At 38.6% G+C, this 20,230-nt stretch overlaps 1 pseudogene; it reads left to right on the forward strand.

Moving 5' to 3' along the window:
- Positions 1-4,376: 4,376 nt before the first annotated feature.
- Positions 4,377-5,484, forward strand: LOC150010441 (heterogeneous nuclear ribonucleoprotein A1 pseudogene; annotated as a pseudogene).
- Positions 5,485-20,230: the final 14,746 nt, after the last annotated feature.

Raw genomic sequence — 20,230 nt, forward strand, 5'->3', positions numbered from 1 at the left:
ACATCAAGTAGTATATCCACATCATAACAGTACCAGAAGGGGAAGAGAGAAAACAAGGTATTGAGACAGTATTTAAAGAAATAATGACTGAAAACTTCCCTAATTTGGTGAAGGAAAAAGATACACAAGTTCTGGAAGCACAGAGAATACCAAACAAGATGAACCCAAAGAAGCCCACACCAAGACACATCATAATTAAAATGACAATGTTTAAATATAAAGAGAAAACCTTAAAAGCAGCAGGAGAAAGATAATTAACTACTTAGAAAAAAATTCCCATAAGTCCTTGACTGGTGTGGCTCAATTGGTTGGACATCATTCTGTGAGGTAAAAGGTCACCAGGTCAATTCTTGGTCAGGTCACATGCCTGGATTGTGGGTTTGGTCCCAGTAGGGGTGCATGTGAGAAGAAACTGATCAATGTTTCTCTCCCTCTCTTTCTTCTTCCTTTCTCCTCTTTCTAAAAATAAATAAATAAAATAATTTAAAATTTTATGTATTAAAAAAAAGCTTCCATAAGACTGTCAATTGATCTCTCAACAGGAACATTTGAGGCCAGAAGAGATTGGCACAAAATATTGTCATGAAAAGGAAACACCTATAACCAAGACTAATCTACCTATCAAGGTTATCATTTAAAATTGAAGGCGAAATAAAGCATTTCCCAGACAAGAAAAAGCAAAAGGAATTCATTCATCATCAACAAAACAGTATTACTAGAAATATTAAAGGGTCTTCTTTAAGAAGAAGAAAGGAAAAAAGAGTAACATAGTTATAAAGAATAAAATGACAACATATATGTACCTATTAATAATCACTTTAAGTGTAAATGGCTAAGTGCTCCAATCAAAAGACATAGAGTAACAAAATGGATAAGAAAACCCATATATATGCTGTGTACAAGAGACCATCTCAGATCGAAAGACATACACAGACAAAAAGTAAGGCATTAAAAAAAAAACAAAAAAACATGCTTCATACAAATGGAAACAAACAAATGGAAAAGAATTGAAGTAGCAATATTTATATCAGCAAAATAGACTTTAAAACAAAGGCTATAATAAGAGACAAAGCAGGACACTACATAATGATAAAGGGATCAATACAACAAAAGTATATAACCCTTATAAATATTTATTCACCCAATACAGAATCAACTAAATATATAAACATATAAAGCAAATGTTGATGAACATAAAGAAATTAACATTAATACAGTCATGATAGAGCACTTTAATATCCCACTGACTTCAATGGATAGTTCTTCCAGATATAAAATCAACATGAATTAGTGATCTTAAATGACACATTAGACAAGTTGGGTTGAATTGATAATTTCAGAGCATTTTACTGCCAAGAAGTAGAATACGCATTCTTTTCAAATGCACGTGAAACATTTTCCAGGCTAGACTACATATTAGGCCACAGAAAAAGTCTCAGTAAATTTAAGACTGATATTATATCAGGCATCTTCTCTGACCACAATGCTATCAAACTAGATATCAATGACAAGAAATAAACTAAAAAACACACAAAATGTATAAAGGCAAAAAAAAATAGTTACTAAACAACAAATTGTTTAACAATGAGATTAAAGAAGAAATCAAAAGACACCTTGAGAAAATGAAAATGAAAACACAATGACCTAAAATATATGGGACATGGTGAAAGTAGTCCCAAGAGGGAAATTCATAGCAATACAGGCCTACCTCATGAGAAAAAACCTAAGATAAACAATCTAATCCTACACATAAAACAATTAGAAAAATAACAACAAGCAATGTTCAAAATTTGAAAAGGAAATAATAAATAGAGCAGAAATAAATTAAATACAGTCTAAAAAAACAGTACAAAGATCAATGAAATCAAGAGCTGACTCTTTGAAAGAGTAAACAAGATTGATAAGCCTTTAACCAGATTCATCAAGGAAAAAAAGAGGACCCAAGTAAATAAAATCAGAAATAAATGAGAAGTAACATCTGACAGCACAGAAATACAAAGTATTACAAGAAAATATTATGGACAACTATGTGTCAACAAACTGGACAAACTGAATGAGAGGGCTAAATTGCATCTTCTCACATCACAGTGACTTGAAACTAGAAACCAATCTCAATGAAAAAACTCAAAAACATTCAAACTTATGGAGACTGAATAACATGCTATTAAATAATGAGTGGGTTAACAGTGAGATCAAGGAAGAGATCAAAAAGTTTCTGGAAACAAATGAAAACACACAACAACCCAAAACCTATGGGACACAGCAAAGGCAGTCCTGAGTGGGAAGTTCATAGCAATACAGGCCTACACAAAAAGGAAAGAAGAATTTCAGCAAAACAGTATAACCCTACATCTACAAGAACTAGAGGAACATCAAACAAAGCCCAGAGTAACTAGAAGGAAGGAAATAATCAAGATCAGAGCAGAATTAAATAACATAGAAACTAAAAGAACAATTCAAAAAAATCAATAAAATCAGTAGCTAGTTCTTTGAAAAGATAAACAAAATTGACAAACATTTAACCAGATTCATCAAGAAAAAAGAAGAGAGAACCCAAACAAATAAAATCAGAAATGAAAGAGGAGGAATCACAACAGGAACCACAGAAATACAAAAGATTGTAAGAAATTATTATGAATAACTATATGACAAGAAATTTGACAACCTGGGGGAAATGTATAAATTTCTGGAAACATACAATCTTCAAAAACTAAATCAAGTAATAAAGTAATAACAACTAGTAAAATTGAAGATTAATAAAAAAATTCCCAGCATACAAAAGCCACAGACCAGACGGCTCACAGACAAATTTTAACAAACATGTAGGGAAGAACTAACTTCTAACCTTCTCAAACTATTCCAAAAAATTCAAGAAGAGGGGAGACTTCCAAACTCTTTCTATGAGGCCAGTATTATCCTAATTCCAAAACCAGGTCCAGATACAACAAAGAAAGAAAACTACAGGCCAGTATCACTGATGAACGTAGATGCTAAAATTCTCAACAAAATATTGGCAAACAGGAGCCAACAACACATTAAAAATGTCATACACCATAACCAAGTGGGATTCATCCCAGGGGTGCAAGGATGGTATAATATTCACAAATCAATAAAGGTAATACACCACAGAAACAAAAGGAAAGACAAAAATCATGCGATTTTATCAATAGATACTGAAAAGCATTTGATAAAGGACAGCACCCATTTATGACAAAAACGCTCAGCAGGGTGGGAATAGAGGGAGCATACTTCAACAAAATAAAAGGCATATACGACAAACCTGCAGCCAACATCAAGCAGAATGGGCAAAAACTAAATGCTTTCACCCTAATCAGGAAAAAGACAAGAGTATCCACTCTCTCCACTTCTATTCAACATCGTTTTGGAAGTTCTAGCCACAGTGATCAGACAAGAAAAAGAAATAAAAGGCATCCGAATTGGAAAAGAGAAAGTAAAGCTGTTAGTATTTGCAGATGACATGATAGTGTACATAGAAAATCCTACAGACTCCAATAAAAAACACTTTGACCTAATAAGTGAATTTGGCAAAATTGCACGATACAAAGTCAACATGCAGAAATCAAATGCGTTATTGTACACCAACAATGAAATATCAGAGACAGAAACTAGAAAATATCCCATTTACTATGGGAACAAGAAAAATGATGTACTTAGGAATAAACTTAACCAAGGAGGTATAAGAACTGTACTTGGAAAACTACATAACACTGAAGAAAGAAATCAAGGAAGATACAAATAAATGGAAACATATAGCACATTCAAGGATGGGGAGAATCAACATTAAAATGACCATACTACCCAAAGCAATTTATAGAGTAAATGCATTTCCTACTATAATACCAGTGACATATTTCACAGACCTAGAACAAATATTTCAAAAATTTATATGGAACCAAAAATGACCCAGACAGCCTCTGCCAGAACAAAGTAGGAGGAATCACAATACCTGATATCGAACTATATTACAAGGCTATGGTAATAAAAAAAAAAAGTCTGGTACTGACATAAGAACAGACATATAGATCAACGGAACAGAATGGAGAGCCCAGTAATAAATCCAAGTCTCTATGGTCAATTGCCATTTGACAAAGGGGCAGAAGCATAAAATGGGGTAAAAATTGCCTCTCCAACAAATGGTATTAGGAGGACTAGCCAGGGACATGCAAAAATATGAAACTAGACCACCAACTTATACCATACACCAGAATAAACTTAAGATGAAGAAAAGAATTAACACCATGACACCATAAAAAGTCCAAGAGGAAAACATAGGCAGTAAAATTTCACATATCTCTCTTTCTGCCGGTGGACGCCGCTGAATAAGCATCGTTGAAGTCTCCTGCCCTGAAGTCATCATGTCTAAGTCAGAGTCTCTCAAAGAGCCAGAACAGCTACGAAAGCTCTTTATTGGAGGTTTGAGCTTTGAAACAACAGATGAGAGTCTGAGGAGCCATTTTGAGCAATGGGGAATGCTCACAGACTGTGTGGTGTTGAGAGATCCAAACACCAAGTGCTTCAGAAGATTTGGGTTTGTCACATATGCCACTGTGGAGGAGATGGATGCAGCCATGAATGCTAGGCCACACAAGGTGGACAGAAGAGTTGTGGAACCAAAGAGGGCTGTCTCAAGAGAAGATTCTCAAAGACCTGGTGCACACTTAACTGTGAAAAAGATTTTTGTCGGTGGTATTAAAGAAGACACTGAGGAACATCACCTAAGAGATTATTTTGAACAACATGGGAAAATTGAAGTGATTGAAATCATGACTGACCGAGGCAGTGGCAAAAAGATAGGCTTCGCTTTTGTTACCTTTGATGACCATGATTCTGTAGACAAGATTGTCATTCAGAAATACCATACTGTAAATGGCCACAACTGTGAAGTGAGAAAAGCCCTATCTAAGCAAGAGATGGCTAGTGCTTCATCCAGCCAAAGAGGTCGAAGTGGTTCTGGAAACTTCGGAGGTGGTCATGGAGGTGGTTTTGGTGGGAATGACAACTTTGGTCGTGGAGGAAACTTCAGTGGTTGAGGTGGCTTTGGTGGTAGCCGTGGTGGTGGTGGATATGGTGGCAGTGGGGATGGCTATAATGGATTTGGTAATGATGGAAGTAATTTTGGAGGTGGCGGAAGCTACAATGATTTTGGCAATTACAACAATCAATCTTCAAATTTTGGACCCATGAAAGGAGGAAACTTTGGAGGCAGAAGCTCTGGCCCTTATGGTGGTGGAGGCCAATACTTTGCCAAACCACAAAACCAAGGTGGCTATGGTGGTTCCAGCAGCAGCAGTAGCTATGGCAGTGGCAGAAGGTTTTAATTACTACCAGGAAACAAAGCTTAGCAGGAGAGGAGAGCCAGAGAAGTGACAGGGAAGCTACAGGTTACAACAGATTTGTGAACTCAGCCAAGCACAGTGGTGGCAGGGCCTAGCTGCTACAAAGAAGACATGTTTTAGACAATACTCATGTGAATGGGCAAAAAACTCGAGGACTGTATTTGTGACTAATTGTATAACAGGTTATTTTAGTTTGTTCTGTGGAAAGTGTAAAGCATTCCAACAAAGGGTTTTTAATGCAGTTTTTTTTTCCTTTTTTCTTTTTTTTGCACCCATGCTGTTGATTGCTAAATGTAATAGTCTGATCATGATGCTGAATAAATGTGTCTTTTAAAAAAAAATTTCACATATCTCACACAGCAATATTTTTGCTGATATATTTCCTAGGGCAAGGGATATAAAGGAAAGAATAAACAAATGTGACTAAGTAAAACTAAAAACTTTCTGCTCAGCTAAAGAAAACATCAGAAAAATGAAAAGGGAACCAACCATATGGGAAAACATATTTTCCAATGATACCTTGGACAAGGATTTGATCTCCAAAACATATAAAGAACTTATATGACTCAACACCAGGACGACAGAAAACCTAATTTAAAAATGGGCAAAGGACCTGAACAGATACTTCTCCAAGGAGGACATACAGAGGGCCCATAGGCATATGAAATAATGCTCAACACCACTAGCCATCAGAGAGATGCAAATTAAAACCACAATGAGATACCACCTCATACCAGTCAGAATGGCCATCATCAACAAAGCAGCAAATAACAAGTGCTGATGAGGATGTGGAAAAAGGGAATCCTAGTGCACTGTTGGTGGTAATGCAGACTGGTGCAGCCACTGTGGAAAATAGTATGGGATTTCCTCAAAAAACTAAAAATGGAACTGCCTTTTTACCTAGAGATTCTACTTCTGGGTATATATCTTAAGAGTCCCGAAACACCAATTCAAAAGGACCTATGCACCCCTATGTTCATAGTAGCCTTATTTACAACAGCCAAGTCCTAAAAACAGCTTAAGTGCCCATCAGTGGATGAATGGTTCATAATATTGTGGTACATTTACACAATGGAATGCTATGCAGCAGAAAAAAAGAAGGAGCTCCTATCTTTTGCAACAGCATGAATGGAACTGGAGAGTATTATGCTTAGTAAAATAAGCCAGGTGTTGGAAGACAAATGCCACATGTTATCACCTAATACAGGAACCTAATGAAAAAACAAACAAATGAGCAAAAAAGAATCAGAGGCATGGAAACAAGGAACAGACTGACTGTGACCAGAGGGGAGGGGGAATAGGATCAAGGGGGGAAAGGAGGAGAAAGAAAGATTTAGTCATGGAACTACTATAAATGACTCACGGACATGTACAACAGGGTGGGGATTGACTGTGGGATAGGGGCTGGTATGGGTGGGACAGGGGAGAGCAATGGGGGAAAAAACAGGACAACTGCAATAGAACAACAATAAAAAATTTATGAGACATTAAAAAAGAAATTGAATATCCACAGATAAGAAGAATTAAGATTGTTAAAATGTCCATACTACCCAAAGCAATCTATAGATTCAGTGCAATTCCCATCATTTTTCACAGAACTCGAACAAATAATCCAAAAATTTATATGAAACCACAAAAGACCCGAATACCATTAGCAATCTTGAAAAGGAAGAACAAAGTTGGAGATATCATGCTCCTTGATATCAAACTATACTACAAGGCTATAGTAATCAAACCAGCATGGTATTAGATTAAAAACAGATACATAGATCAATGGAGCCTAACAAAGAGGCCAGGTATAAATTCATGCCTATATGATCAATTAATACATGACAAAGAAAGCAAGAACTTACAATGGGGTAATAATGGTTTACTCAATAAATGATGTTGGGGAAATTAGACACATATATGCAGAAATGAAAGTAGACCACCATTTACAAGAATAAACTCAAAATGGATTAAATATTTAAATGTAAGACTTGAAACCATGAAAGTCCTTGAAGAAAACGTAAGCAGTAAAATCTCTGGCATTTCTCATAGCAATATTTTATTCTGATCTCACCTCTCAGGCAAGAGAAACAAAAGAAAGAATAAATGATTGGGACTATATCAACTAAAAAGTTTTTTTTTTTCAGATTTAATGTGTTTTATTGATTAAAATATTACATTTGTGCCAATTTCCCTTCCCTCTGCTCCCCTCCACCCGGTGGCCCCCCTCCCTCCAGTTGTCCCCCCCTTTTAGATTATGTCCATTAGTTGTGCATACAGTTCCTCCCAACCTCTCTCCGTCTATTCCATTCCCTCCTACCTTGATCCCCAATTCCTATATCATCTCCCTCCCTTTCCCCATTCCCCCTCCCTGTTGACCTCCCCCCAATATGCTTCCCGTACCCACAGTTCCTTTTCCACTCTCGTTGCCTGTTTAGTTTGCCTTTGTTTCATCTCCTTAGCTTCTGTTTTTTAAACCAGTCCCTTTAACATCTCATATAACAGTGGTTTGGATCTAATGAACTCTTTCAGTTTTATTTTGTCCTGGAAACACTTTCTCTGTCCTTCTATTCTGAATGACAATTTCGCTGGATAGAGTATTCGTGGTTGTAGGTTTTGGATTTTCATTACTTTGAATATTTCTTGCCAGTCCCTTCTTGCCTGTAGGGTCTCCCTTGAGAAGTCAGCTGATAGTCTAATTGGGACCCCTTTGTACATAATTCTTTTCTTCTCTCTTGCTGCTTTTAAGATTCTCTCTTTAATTTTTGACATTTTGATTATAATGTGTCTTGGAGTGGTTCTCCCTGGGTCCAGTCTCTTGGGAACTCTCCTTGCTTCCTGGACCTGCAAGTCTATTCCCTTCCCCAATTCTGGGAAGTTCTCCTTTATTATATTTTCACTCAATTTTTCAAGTTCTAGTTCATCTTCCTCATTCTCTAGCAAACCAATGATTCTTATGTTGGGCCTTTTATAGCTGTCCCAGAGGTTTCTGATCCTCTCATTGTTGCTTCCCATTTCCTCTCGCTGCATTGGTTGACTGCTTGTTCCTTCTCCATATTCCAGTTTGTTGAAATGAACTCTGGATTTTTGTTCCTCACCATCTGTCTCGTATGCGGTTTTGTTCCTTTCATTATGAAAGTTTTTCGCTTCTTTCTTATCTTTTTCCTGCTCTTTTGTGAATTCTGTAAGCCACCTGATAACAATGGCCCAGAACTGAGCCTCTGACAGGTTTCTTATCTGTTCATCTGTCAGGTTCTCTATCTGCTGCCTGGTGAGCTGTGTCACCGGTATTTCTATAGTTGTCTGCCACATTTTGACAGATGCGTTTTGTTTTCTTGGGCCGGCTGTCGGGGGCAGTGCCTGTGTACTCGTAATGACCCAGCGACCGGCACCGTTTGGCGTCACAAGTCAGCAACCGGCGCCTGTCTGCGACCTATTTCGCAGCCCTGTGGTGCTTTCTTTCTTTGGGGGCGGGGGTCCAAAATGGATTCACACAGTTATTCAGCTAGGAGACCGGGATCCGTCCTCCCGCCCCCCTGGGCCTCACTGTTCAAGGCGATGCGGTGGCCACTCTCCCCAGCGCTGGGGTCGCGCACTGCCAGGGGCTTGACTGCCGCTGGGATTTTTCGCCGCCCCGCCGCTCCGCAAACAGCTTTGCCCTCTTTAACTCTTACCTGCCCGAATGGCACCGCTGGTTTATAACTTCATATGTTGGGCTTCCGTGTAGTTTTATTTTCTGGAATTTCTAGTTATCCTTTGTTTTGAAGTAGTTGTATTCCTCTCTAGTTGTAGAGGGAGACTTAGCGTGTCCGTCTAAGCCTCCATCTTGGCCGGAAGTCTCTCAACTAAAAAGTTTTGCACAGCAAAGGAAACCATCGACAAAATGAAAAGACAACCTAATCATTGGGATAAAATATTTGTTAATGATACAGCCAATACGGGGTTTATATCCAAAATTTATAAACAACTGATAAAACTCAACATCAAACAAAAAACCAAACAATCCAATTGAAAAGTGGGCAGAGGACCCGAATAAACACTTTTGCAAAGAGGACATACGAATAGCCAGTAGATACATGAAAAGATAATGTCACTAATCATCAGATAAATTCAAATTAAAACCACAGTGAGACAGCAACCACTTCACACCTGTCAGAATGGCTACCATCAACAAATCAACAAACCAAGCATTGGTGAAAATGTAGAGAAAAGGGAACCCTCATTCACTGTTGGTGGGAATGCAGATTTGTGCAGCCACTACAGGAAACAGAATGGAAGTTTTATAAAAAATTAAAAATGGAACTGCCATATGACCCAGTGATCCCACTTCTGTGTATATACCCAAAGAAACCCAAAACACTAATTTCAAAAAATATATGTACTCCTATGTTTATTTCAGCATCATTTACAATAGCCAAGACATGGAGCAACCCAAGTCCCCATCAGTAGACAAGTGCATTAAAAAAGTGCTGATACATATGTACAATGGAATATTACTTGGTTAGAAGAAAGAATGAAATCTTATCCTTTGTAACAGCATCGATGGACCTAGAGTACCTGTATCATGCTAAGTTAAATAGGTCAAACAGAGAAAGACAAATATCATGATTTCACTTACATGTGTAAACTAAAGAACAAAAATAAGTGAACAAACAAAAGAGAGACATAGAGATAGAGGATAGATTGGGGGTGAGGGGTTGGGAGGCTAGGCAAAAAAGGTGAAAGTATTAAGATGTATAAATTGGTAGTTACAAAATAGTCATGGGAAGTTAAATACAGCATAGGGAATACTGTCAGTAAGATTGTAATAACTATGTAAGATGCCAGGTGGATACTGTAAATATCAAGGGGAACATTTGTAAAGGATATGATTGTCCAATCACTATGCCATACACCTGAAACTAATACAACATAATATTAAATATAAACTATAATTCAAAATAAAGTTTTAAACAGAAATAGCTTCAAGTATATTTTAAAATTATATACATGTATATGTATATGAATTCGGGCTTAGTAAAATCTGATATAAGTAATATAAATTTTTTTTTTAATAGAGGGAGCTTAGAGGCACTGTTGAGAGTTGGCAAGTCAAAAAATAAAATTCTGAGAATATTATTTAGAGCATGAAAGTCACAACCAGAAAAAGCAAAACTAGAAACTTTGAAAGGAGATTACCCTTGGGGAGTAGGGTGGGCAGGAAAAGGGAGGGAAGATTATATTCTATATTTGCAGCATTGTTGATATTTTTACTACTAAGTGTATCACTGTTATAAAATTAAAGCATTGAAAAATATATTCTGACACTGAATAATACACCTTCCAATTTTTTTGTTCATTATCTTATCCTATTTCTAGGTAAGGTGATAGGTAATTGCCTGGTAGAGAACATACACAATATAAACATGTGCATCCTCTTCAGTGCTGCTGATGAGATGTGGTGTCCCAGTCTATCCATGGTCCAAACAACTATGCATTATAGCTCTATATCACTTGAATGCAGGATAAACTGCTCTAAAATTCAAGTTATAGTTTTGTAGATAGTTTTCAACCTAAAGGGTTTATGAATAAAAACTCTTCAATAGATAATTTGCTTCACTACAAAGTTGCTAACCATCCTAGGAAGCAGCATTGTTCAAACCCCAGTTTGGAATGCTCTGTGAAAACGCTTATTTGATTGGGATGTTTAGCTGATTTCATTGTCTCTGAACATTTTCAAGACTAAAACTATGGAGCCTATTTAATAAGGTGTGTCATGTAGGGCCATGAGCCCCCTCCCCCATTAAAGTCTATATTTTCTAGTGGATTCAAAATAATTTTCTATGGAGAATTATGAAACACAGACACATACACTCATACACATATATCCCTAAGCAAGAGCTCAAGCCTGAGTCATTGTTGGGCATCTCAGCTTTCCAACGAGGAGGCCACACTTCCTCTGCTAAATGTCTTGCCAAAGCTTGCATTTAATCAGCAACTGAGAGCAGCTGCTCACCCTGTAGATGTTGGAGAGGACAGTCTTCAATTTGTGGGCCACTAACAGGGATGATTTCTTAAAAGATCATTAGCTGTGTCATTCTTCCCCATGTTGTGAAATCTACATCTACATCACATCAGCTTAGCAAAGAGCTGGGCCCCTGGAGTGCATAGATAATCACTTCTACTAAATTGCATTGTTGCATGATGTTGTTTATCCAGCCCAACATGTGCCCTCTGTAAAAAATGATAAAATTTTTCTGGGACATTATTCACTATTCCACACTTCATCTCCTTAAAAAAAAACTTCCAGGCTTAATTTCTGCCTTGTCTTGGTACCAAGAATTATTCAGATTCTTGGGGGGTACTTGTTCTGCATCATCATGTGACCCACATGAACACTGGATCACACCGGGTGCCATTCTCACATGGCAAGCATTCTTAGAGATAAAATTACTCTTCACCCTTAGAAAGTGAAATGCCATTATGGTATCATTATATGGATGTTTAGCCTTATTCCAGGATCTATTTTCTGTTCTCTGCTTTTCTTTCTTCTTCTAGTTTTATGTTTATACTATTTGAGTCTATTTTATTTATCTTTATGTCATCCTAATTTTTTTTTGTAATGAAAAAGGATACATAAATAACTAAAATAACCCTCACACCAAATCCAAGGTAAATTCCTTGTTCTGACTTCACAGATTAGAAAACTGATGACTGGAGATTGAATCAGCCAGGAAGATACAATTGAAACCATTGCTATCTGATTCCAAAGTTCATTCTCTTATCACCCTTTTCCATCATATAAGAAGGAGCCTCTGGCCCTGGCTGGTGTGGCTCAGTAGATTGAGTACCACCCTTCGAGCCAAAGGGTCGCTGATTCAATTCCAAGTCAAGGTACATGGCTGAGTTGCAGGCCAGGTCACCAGCGGGGGGGTGTGCAAGAAGCAGCCACACATTGATGTTTTTCTCTCTCTCTCTTTCTCCCTCATTTCCCTTCTCTCTAAAAATAAATTTTTAAAAATCTTTTTTTAAAAGATACCATTTACTTATAAAAAATAAAAATAAATAAAATAAAACAAATTAAAATAGAATACAATAAAGAGCTTCTGCATAGTTCTTAGGAGAAGTACTATTTCCCAGAGAGTGCAAAGAAAATTTAAGGACGTGAATGTTATATTGTAGAGGATATTTGTTTACAAAACCACTAAGGCAAGGTTACAAACCTAGTAACTATGTGTCACCTACAGCCAGGCTGTAATAGTTGGCAAGGCTAGTTGCTTGGGCCACAACTTGACCAAGCTGGGCTGCACTTTCTGCTGAGGGTTTTCATGGGCCAGACATGGAGCCTGCGCAGCTGACCAGAGATGGGCATGGGCTTCCTACAGACTATGTAACACCGCTCAATCCCTTCTGGTCCTCAGCTGCTTCCTTCCTCCAGCTCCCCAAAGCCCCTCTCTGTCCTACCCTGCCCTCTGTGTTTTCCCCACGACTCTGGGCCAGGCACAAATCTGCCTGTGCTGACAGAGGAGAGAGGGAGATGACTCAGAACATTGCCCCTTGGCTTACACAAATTGACCTCTCCTTGATCCACCGAGGTGAGAATAAGACAAGAGCACCAGTAACAGCTCAGCAGTGAATGTTTGCTCATGGACAGAATTCATACACCTTGTGTCTCTGTGCCTTGTAACTATAGTCTGTGAAATCTTCTCTGCCTGAGTCAGGATAGGTACTTGGCTTACTGCTCTCTCTGGCCCCTCAATTAGCCCAGAACCTTGCATGTAACCTGGCAATAAACACTGGTTCATTCATCTTGTTCGGCCCTGAAGTTGGACTGGCAGTTATTCCTCTTTAATCCTCCCGGTATGAATTCTGAGGCCCTGTTGGCTCCTCCTGCCTCTCCTGGCCTTTTCTCACACACGATGGACCTGATAAAAGCTCCAACATGATCTATCAAAAACCCATCTCCTTCAGGCAAAAGACCCTTGGGGACTTTGGGAGGAAACAGGCTCCATGTGCTTCCAATTGGGCTACATATTGCTCATCGTGTTGTTGTTCTGTTGGAGCTGGGGAATGTGCAGGACACCCTGGAACTGGCTCAGGGCTCTGCTTAAAGATGTTTTTCTTAGAAGCAGGAAGTTACATTCTGCCAAGAAGAAATGAAAATAAAGGCCCCAAGGGTTCATTGGGTTCACTGGGAGCAACATTGAGACATTGCAGTGCACTTGGTTCCAGCTTGGGGGGAGTTAGGATGGGGCTCTGTCCAGAGTTCTGAGGATGCAGATAAGTCAAGCCCCAGCAGGGCATTGTTGAGGTCAAAGCAGATCACATGTCCTCCCTGGCCCAGGGTATCCACAGTGCACAGTGGCCCCTCTTTCTCTCAGATCACCTGCCTGCTCAGTGCTGCCTGCTGCCCCAGCCTGTTTCTCTGAATCTCCTCAGAGGCCAAGGAGCACCTGCAAAGGGCCCAGGAGAACCTAGAGTCCCAATCCTGGCTTTCAGCTAATGAAAGTATATCCTTAAACCAACTTCTTAGACCTTTTGGGCAGCAGATCCTATGCTGTGAACTCAGGGCTGCTGTTTCCACTGCTCCACATTTCCTTACTCTCTCACCACTGGTCCCTTGCCTCCTTGGCTAGGTTCACAAAAGGCTACTTACTCAGAGTCATTCACCAGGTGAATGGAGCTGAGCAAACAACTGGGAATGTGAAGAGGAGGCCTTCTGGATAAGGATGGAAAGAATTCCTCTCTAGAGTGTCATTGGTGTGGCCTGGTGCTCCCTGGGGAAGGCTATACTGATGGAAGACTGGGGGCAGGAATGCAAACAGCACCCCCCACCAGAAAGGACCAGGGAGCGAAGGCTTTTTCATGCCTTAGGGGAAAATTCTTGGCAGATACAGAATTCATTTCCACCTTTTTCATTCATTCAGTAAATACTGACAGCCTTCCATTTGCTCAATGAAAACAAAAACAAAAACAAACAAACAAACAACAACAACAAAAATAAAAAACTAGGGCTTTGGCCTAAAGATCAAACCCATTATGCCAGGTACTGATTTCACAATCCTGGGAAAACTATGTAAAAGTCTCTGTTTTCTCAACTATAGAATGGGAAGAAATATCTCTATCTTATTGGGTCCCCATGTAGTAATAGATAAAACACTGCTTGATATCCTTTGTTCCCCAGGAAAACATGGACCCTGGATCCCTGTAACTCTTTGCACAGACATACATCAGAGCCATAGTGATTTAAGATTATACATTTATCATTTACAGGTGTTTCTGAGCTCCTGAAGCATAGGGGTTTTATTTTATTCCTCTGTCTCTCCCCAGGCTCTCTAAGAGTCCTCTAATAAGGGTGGGTGAAGTAAATAATAAAGTGGTTTATCTCCTCTGTTATGTCCTAAGAGGTACCTGAGCTGCAAGGATGGACATGACAAGGTCAGCCAAATCTTTGTGACAGTGGTGGGACAGAGAGGCAATTGAGGTAGGTGTCCTTGGTCACCTCCCTGCCAGCTGTAGGGCCAAGGGAATGCTGAAGGTAGACAAGATGTCTAGAGCCAGGTAGTGAGACACTGGAGTATCCCACTCAATTCCAGAGACTGGCATCTTGCTGGCAGTCATACCACATAAGTCATACTTTGAGGCATCTTGAATTCATTAGTTACATCTGTCCCTGGGCTCTGGAACTTGGAAGTGGGGTGAAAGAGGACTACAGCTTTCAGCTCAATCAAAGAGTTTTCAACAATTGGAATTGTTTAACTATAGAGTTTGCGATCTCAGGAGATGGTGAGTTTCCCGGACCTAAGTGTTTTTATATAAAATTTTGATGACCATATTTTAGAAATGTCTTATTTGTTAGTCATGAATCGTTGAAGATTCCCCATGCTGGGAATCAGTGTAAGAAATTCCTACAACATGCAAACAATGTGGAAGGCCAAGAACATTGACAATGGTATTTCCAAGTGCTCTACCATGTGCCTTAGTATCCCTGCCACTTTCAACATGGGAGGAAGGGATGGAGGAAACAGTCACCATGCATGATTGGTGGTACATGAACTGATTTTACAAAGTACACAGACCAAATTTTTTTAAAAATTTATGTTTTTTTTCAGTTAAATTTATGTATTTTTTTGGTTATTCTCTATTCATGGCAAGTAATACCTGATTTTTATTTATGGAATAACAAAATTTTATTTTAAAATAAATAAATCAAATACAATAGCATTTATGATTTCTAAAAAAATGAAATACTTATGTGTAAATATAACAAAATATGTAATAAATTGTATGTTGAAATGTATAAAACATTGATGAAAGAAATAAAAGAATAGATAAATGAAGATACTTACTAGATTAGAGACTCAGCATAGTAAAGATGTTAATCTTCCTCAAGTTGACATAGAGGTTTATCAAAATCCCAGCAAGTTGGGGTTTTTTTTGTTCTTGTTTTATTTGGTTTTCTTTTGTAGATGTAGGCAAAAATTATTCTAAAATTTATAAGAAAAGATAAGGAACTTGAATATCTAAAACAATTTTTAAAGGAATAATAAAGTGGGAGAATCTGTTTACTTAATTTCAAGAATTATTACATAACTACAGTAATCAAAGTTGTGTGGTATTTGTAGAGGAATAGATGTATACATGGATTGGTGGAACAAGATAAAAGAACTAAGCAAGAGATCCACACAAATATGCCCATCTTAAATTTTTTATCCTTACCCAAGGACACACTTACTAATTTTAGAGAGAGGGAAGAGAGAGAGAGAGAGAAGAAGAGAAGCATTGATGTAGGAGAGAAACATCAATTGGTTTACTCTTGTAAGTGGCCTAACCTGGAACCAAACCCACAACCTAGGCATATACCCTGACCAGAAATTGAACCCATAACCTTTTGGTTTATAGGAAGATGTTCCAAGCAACTAAACCATACTGGCCAGGGCCCCATCTAATTTTTGACAAAAGTATAAAAGCCATTTAATGGAGGAAAGATAGAACTTTCAACAAATGGTGCTTCAACTTAAGTATTATATCCATTGTCAGAATTAACTCAAAATAGATCATAAACTTAAATATAAAACATAAAACTACAAAATTTAAAATTAATACAAAATAATCTCCAGGATCTAGAGCTAGACACAGGGTTCTTAGACTTGGCACCAAAAACACAATACATAAATAAGAAATTGAAATTGATAAATTAGGCTGGGTAAATGTAAAAAATTTTGCTCTACAAAAGGCCTGTTAAAAGGATAAAAAGAGAAGCTATAGACTAGGATAAAATACTTACAAACTACATATCCTACAAAGGACCAGTATCTAAAAATATATAAAGAACTTTCAGAACTCAACAGTAGAATATCAAACAATCCAATTAGTGAATGGACAACAGACATAAAGTGACAGTTCACCAAGGAGACTATACAGATGTAAAATAAGCACATGAAAAGATGTTCAAAATTATTAGCCATTAGGAAAATGCAAATTAAAATCACAATTATGTATCACCTATCAGAAGAAAATATACTAAAGCTATAAGGAGTCCATTTAAAAAAAAATAAGTAAAATATTGGTGATGAATGGTACGTGTAGATGGCAAAATTTTTGAAAGCATCACTTGAATGACTGAAGCATGAGACACACTGGCCCAGATGACCTCCAGATAGGATGATGTTGGTTGTTTGAAGTTAAAAATCCTGGCCTGAGTTCTGCCATTAACACTTACTAGCATTACAATGCTGAGCAAGCCATTTAACTCCTCTGTCTGAGATAGGAGTGAAATTTAAGATATATAAGAATAAGATATAACCAGCAATTCCATTGCTAGGATTATAACCAAAGAATCCTGAAACCCCAATCCAAAAGAACTTATGCACTCCTATGTTCATAGCTGTGCAATTTACAATAGCCAAGCCCTGGAAACAGCCTCAGTGCCCATCTATAAATGAGTGGATCAAAAAACTGTGATACATTTACACAATGGAATACTATGCAGCAGAAAGAAAAAAGGAACTCTTACTATTTTTGATAACATGAATGGAACTAGAGAGAGTTATGCTTAGTGAAATAAGCCAAGCAACAAAAGAAAAATACCACATGATATCACCTAATACAGGAAACTAATGAATAACATGAACATTGAGCAAAAATGGAACCAGAGGCATGTAAACAAGGAACAGAGTAACAGTTACTGGGGGATGGGGGGGGGAGAGAGTAGCGGGGTAAGTAGGAGAAAGGTTTAGTAAAGGAACTAGTATAAATAACCCATGGACATGTACAATGAGATGAGGATTGACTGTGGGAGAAGGTGTGGGCTGGGTGAGGGAAAGCAATGGGGAAAAAAGTGGGACAACTGTAATAGAAAAACAATAAATAAATAAATAAATAATAAAAAATAAGATGTATCTCAAGACAGCAATGAAATTATCTTTTATGCCTGCTTCACAGTACTGTTATGAGACTAAAGTAAGAAAAAGTAATAATGAAACAGTAGTCTTTAATATCAAGGTCCTTTAGACTTCCAGCCAAGATGGAGGCCTAGACTGACACACTTTGTCTCCCTCCACAACTAAGAAGGAATACAGCTACCACAAAACCAGAAATAACCAGAAGTTCCAGAAAATAAATGGAAGTCCAACATATGAAGTTATAAAGAAGTGGTGCTTGTCCAGACAGGTAGGAGGGGTGAAGCCGGGGTGCAGAGGTCAAGCTGTGCTAGTGGCGGCAGCAGCAGCGATGGCGGTGGGACAGTGATAAGCACAGATACCCGTATTTAAGGGAAGGTGAGAAGTGCTTGGGGAGCACCCCCGGCTGTAGACCAGACCCGTCAGCTTGTGATTCCAAAGCCGGGGAAGACAGACTTCCATTGCCTTGGACTGTGAGGCCCGGAAGGGGTGGGAACAGAGGAGGAGACTCCCGGTCTTTCAGCAGAGAGTGAATTGCAGGAATCCATCTTGGACCCCCACTTCTGCAGAAAACGCCACAGTGTGGTGAGAAGGGTCGCCTGGTAGTGATGAGTGAACAGGGCTCCACCCCCTATAGTGTAGGAGGTGTGACAGCCTCACCCAGGAAACAAAGGTAAACGCAAAACTGACAGGATGGCACAGATCATGATAGAGATCCTAGTGATGCAGCTGACTAGACAGCAAATATCTAATCTAACGAAGCAGCAGATAGAAAATATTTCTGAGGCACAGTTCAGAGCTTTGGTTATCAAAATGCTTACAGACCTAACAGCAGATCTTAAATAAGACAGGGAAGGAATGAAGGCTAGTCCTGCTGAAATGAAGAAAAACACTTATGAAACTAGTGGTGAGGGAAAGAAAACCAGGGATCAAATCAACAAATTGGAACATAAGGAAGGAACAGTCAACCAATACAGAAAGAGGAAACAAGAAGTGAGGAAAATGAGTAGAGGCTCAGAAATTTATCAGACAGCTATAAGTGGGCCAATATCTGAATCAAAGAGCATTCATCATCACCAAGCCATTATTGTATGAAATGTCAAAGGGACTTACTTAAGAAAAAGATCAAAACTATGAACACTAAAATGACAACAAACTCACAACTATCAACAACCGAATCTAAAAAATAAAAACAAAATCCAACTAAGCAAACCAGAATAGGAAAAGAATCATAGGTATGGGAATCATTTGGGGGGTTATCAGCTGGCAGTTGGGAGGGGAAGAAATGGAAAAATGGTACAGGGACTAAGAAGCATAATCAGTTGGTACAAAATAGACAGGGGAATGTTAAGAATAATATAGAAAAGGGTGAAGCCAAAGAACTTATATGCACAACCCATGGACATGAACTAAGGGGCGTGGGATTGCTGGAGGGAAGAGGGGTCTTGGCAGAGGAAAGCAAAAGGGGAAAAAATTGGAACTACTGTAACAACATAATCAATAAAATATACTTAAAAAAATATCAAGGTCCTTTTCCATTCTGAGATCCTATGATTTTATGTTAAATCAAAGTAGTCCTGTCAGCGCTATTTCAGTTACTACATAAGGTCCAAGTAGCCTCCCTACCTCCCTCCCTTCCTCCCTCCCTCCACCCTTCCTTCCTCCCTTCCTCCCCACCCCTCCTTCTTTCAACGTGTGTATTGAATTCCACTATGTATCAGCTCCAGTGCTAGAAGCATGAGCTACAAAGCCAAATGATTATATCCAATACTTGGAGATGCTAATATGTATTCTAGTGCGGGTAATAGATATATCCCAAATTACTACATGGGATGGTAGTTTTCATTCTACCAAAACCCAAAGGGGGGTTTCTTGTTCATCCTGGTGGGTAAGAAAAGGTTTCTTGGAGAAAGGGATATTTAATGTGTATTTTAAAGGTGATGAAGGAGGGGAACACAGAAAGAGGAATGATATGATAAGGTCCCCAGACTTAATCAAATGGCAGTAGAATTCCAAGAGCAGTAAGAGGGGAAGCCCTAATGCACAAGCAAGTCTCTGCTTGTGTCGTTTTTTACTATTCCAATCGCCAAAGCAAGTCACACCAGCTCAAGTTCAAGGGGTTCGAGAAAGACTCCAGCATGGGGTGGGAGGAACTGTCAGCACTGTGGCCACTCTGTAATCTACCACAGGAAGTGAACTTCATAAAAATATACCTACAAAATCTCATTTGACTATATCTGTATTGGACTTCTAGACTCCTCACCCCTCCTTCGCCACTGTTATCTCTTCACTTCTCAGTATTTATTAGTTTTAACTTGACTCAGTGTCTCATCTCCCTGTCAGCTTTTCATGCTCCTTTATTTATTAGACGGCTTTTCCCCTTGCAAGGATTCCTGTCTTCCCCAGACACTGGAGATACATGCATGAGGGTGCAGACACCTTTCTCCAGGCTGCTTCTCCTGCTCTCCTCATGATATGACAACTTAAAGAAAGGTTGAACAGTCA

The sequence above is a fragment of the Furipterus horrens genome, unplaced genomic scaffold (genome assembly GCF_987537825.1).
Source record: "Furipterus horrens unplaced genomic scaffold, mFurHor1.1.pri manual_scaffold_5, whole genome shotgun sequence".
NCBI lineage: Eukaryota > Metazoa > Chordata > Mammalia > Chiroptera > Furipteridae > Furipterus > Furipterus horrens.